Raw genomic sequence first — 3866 nt, 5'->3', positions numbered from 1 at the left:
TTTTGGGTTAAAAACAAAGCAGGGGCCCAGAGAGATAGCACAGCGGCATTTGCCTTGCAAACAGCCGATCCAGGACCAAAGGTGGTTGGTTCGAATCCCGGTGTCCCATATGGTCCCCCGTGCCTGCCAGGAGCTATTTCTGAGCAGACAGCCAGGAGTAGCCCCTGAGCACCGCCGGGTGTGGCCCAAAAACCAAAAAAAAAAAAAAAAAAAAAAAAAAGGGAATACAATATTTAAAAAGAAGACTGGGGCTGGAGCAATAGCAGTGTGAATAGGGTGTTTGCCTTGTATGTAACTGACCTGGAACTGACCCAGGTTCAATGCCTGGCATCCCATATGGTCCCCCAGGAGCTATTTCTGAGTGATGCCAGGTGTAGTCCCCAAACCAAATAAACAAAAAAACAACCAAAATAACCCAACATAAAAGGACCAAGTAAAGTCAACAAACTCACCAGTATTTCAATGGGAACTATGGGCCTGCTTTGGGTGGACTGTCCCTGCCAGAGACTGAGAGGAGTTGGGAATCGGAGAGTGCAGCACAATCCCACTTACGTGCACTGCGGGCCCTGGGGCAAGTCTACAGCTCCGGACAGGCAGCTGTGGCAAAAACACCTGGCGGGCTGGATAAATGTCCTCAGTGGCCACATGTGGCCCATGGGCAATAGTTTGGGGACCCCTGCCGTAGACGTTGACTTAACACCATGGAGACATATTTTTTTCAATTACCCCTGTTGATCTAAGTTTTGATCATTTCATTTGCCTTAGTGTTGTAACAAACAATATGAAGTAAATTTGTGTTTGCATGCAAGAAGAAACGGTGGTGGGTGGGAAATTTAGGACATAGGTAAAGGAAGGTTACACTGTTGGTGGTATCAATGTTTGAATGTTTAATGTCTGAAACGACTGTATTATGAACTTGATAAATTACACTGTTATAATAAAAATTAGAAAAAATAAAACAAAAGCAAAAAAAAAATACACTGTGGGTGGAAGATAATGTGGATATAAATTTAACTCCAGGGCCAGAATGATAGGTGGCTAGGGCCATCTTACATTTGGCCGACTCGGGTTCATTCCCCAGCATCTCATATGGTGCCCCTAGCCTGCCAGGACTGATTTCTTTCTTTCTTTTTTGTTTTTGGGTCATACCCGGCGATGCTCAGGGGTTACTCCTGGCTGTCTGCTCAGAAATAGCTCCTGGCAGGCACGGGGGACCATATGGGGCACCGGGATTCGAACCAACCACCTTTGTTCCTGGATCGGCTGCTTGCAAGGCAAACGCCACTGTGCTATCTCCGGGCCCCAGGAGTGATTTCTGAGCTCAGAGCCAGGAGTTACTCCTGAGCATCACTGGGTGTGGCCCCCAAACAAACAAACAAAAATAAATTTGGATTGTAGATTATGGAACTTTCTTACCTTGAAATCTGTTAGCAACACTGACCTAAACACAAAATTAGTTTTGTGTGCTTTCTTCAGATTCCTTGGAAATTTACAGTATCCAACAGCATCAGTGCTAAACCTACAGAAAGCATCCATTAATTGCTGACTTCACCTTGGCTGATTGCTTTCACCCTTGGAAACTTGAAATAATTTAGTATTTTCTTTAGTTTCTTAGGTGCTAAGAGATTTTGAAAAGGTTTTGGATTAGATGAGAAGAATCTTTGAACTCTCTTTTCAGCTTATATCTGACATTATCTCATTTCTGGATTAGAACAATACAGGCAGTAGGACAAGGACTGAGGGCGAAATCCACTTTGTCATCTTGATTTTGTTTAGTTAAGGTTTCTGACAAAATTAAGCATTTTCAAATAAATGATTTTGCTGTGTTTTTAGAACTACACATATCACTTATGATGTAGAAATATAGACTATTGGGGCCAGAAACATAGTACCGTGGCATGGCATTTGCCTTGCACATAGCGGAATGGGTTTCAATCCTCTGCACCCCATAGGGTCCACTGAAAAATTACTGAGTGCAGAGCCAGCAGTAACTCCTGCGCGCTGCCTGAAAAAGAAAAAAAATATAGAAACTAAGGGTTAGCTTTTCCAGATCCTAGACTTTAGGTTGGTCTTGAGTTAAAATGTCCCGAGTCTTCAGGATCTTGTAGCAGGGCTCGGATTGTTATAGGGGTGGGGCTTTAGGTGGGATCAGTCAGTGCATTTGGATTTGAACTGGGAATGGATGGGTGCAGGGCAAATATCTTAATCTCTGTATTCACTCTCCAGCTCCAGGACTGTATTCTAAAGGTTTTTGGTTGTTTTCATTAGGGCCTGCTGTGGGCTGAGTGTTTTTCTTGATGCCTACAGAACCCTGCAGCTAATTTAAGCAGCAAAGTTTGTATGGCTCACAGTCTCAATAGATTAAAATTCCTCTAGCACAGGCTATGAAACCAGTCTTTCATTTATTTTTTTGAAAGCCAGGCACTCAACGGTAGCGCTATAGCAGCATCACTCCTTCTAGTGCTGGGAGGTCTGAAACTATTCTGTGCTGGGCTCCCATCTGTGCTTTCACCTTCTAGAATCAAGTGTTTAGGGATTAACAAAAAAGAAAAAGAAAGTGGAAAATTTGACCAACATAGATAGAATCAATACCCATCTAGTCCCAAAGCAGCAGGGAATGTATCTGCCTGCAGGCCTCCATTTTAATTCCTGCATCCCATGGAATTTTACAATTTTACTTTAGAGCAGCCGTGCATTAACCTAAAAGTTTTCAATCATTTCCTTGCCTGGTAGGCTTTAGAGGCCACACCCGGCGGCGCTCAGGTTCAGGGGACCATTAGGTGGGGTCAGGATACAAACAGCCAGGCTGCAGGCCTGCCGGGTTGAGCCTTATTAACACAGTACTATCATCCCATCCCCCAGCTGTAGTTAAAAAATATTAAAAAAAAAAAGGGTGGGGGGAGCCCGCAGCGATAGCGCAGCAGTAGGGTGTCTGCCTTGCATGCGGCTGACCCAGAACGGATCTGGGTTCGATCCCCGGCTTCCCATATGATCCCCCAAGCCGGGATTTGAGTGTATAGCCAGGAGGAACCCCCTGAGTGTCACCGGTAGTGGCCCCGAAACAAAATATATTAAAAAAGAAAAAAGCAGCTTAGACCAAAGAAAGGGATCTTTATCTTGCCAAATTGAGCAGCTGATCCAGAGACTTTTTGGCAGCAGATGCAACCTCTGGCTTGCCCCGAGCAATGCACAAAGCCGGTGCAAGGACAGAAAAGATGCGCTGAACACAGGCACTAAAGGTCCAGCTGCACTTCTTTTATCTTTTGCTTTTTGGGGCGCCGGGAATCGAACCGCGGCCTATTCTGGGCTAAGCGCCTGCAAGGCAGACGCCCTCCGGCCTGCGCCACCGTTCCGGCGGCTCCTTCTCTTTCCTTTCCTCAGCAGCGGGGCTCCGGGGTGCAGAAGGCCTTCGCTTCCGCCCCGAGCTCCCGAGAAGCCCGACGAGGCGGCGGGGCGAGCGGATGGCACCGGATTTCGCCTCCGGGACTCAACGACACCGCACAAGCCCGGCCGCCCTCCCTCACCCCGGGGCCGCCTCTGCGCCCGGGCCGCAGAAACCCCGTAGGGCGGCTGGGGCGGAGAGGAGCATCGGCTGCGCCTGCGCGGCTGGTGCTGCTGCAGTGGTCTTCCTCCGCCGAGGAAAGAAGTTCCGCGCAGCATCCTCGGGGTCGCGAGGACTCGAGCGAGCGAGCGAGCGAGCGCGGAGCAAGAACCGCACGCGCGCGGCTGACTTCTCCCCCCTCCCTCCTCGGGCTAGTTCAGGATGACGTCTTCGAGGAACCGCCCCAGGGCGTCGCTTCTGCGGGGGGGTGGGGGGAAATAGCGCGGCGGAGATCCCTCCGCGGGAAACGGGTCCCGGCCGCGAA

The sequence above is a fragment of the Suncus etruscus genome, chromosome 6 (assembly GCF_024139225.1).
Source record: "Suncus etruscus isolate mSunEtr1 chromosome 6, mSunEtr1.pri.cur, whole genome shotgun sequence".
Taxonomy (NCBI): Eukaryota; Metazoa; Chordata; class Mammalia; order Eulipotyphla; family Soricidae; genus Suncus; species Suncus etruscus.
The sequence above is the reverse complement of the archived record's forward strand: the minus strand, read 5'-3'. Positions refer to the sequence as shown.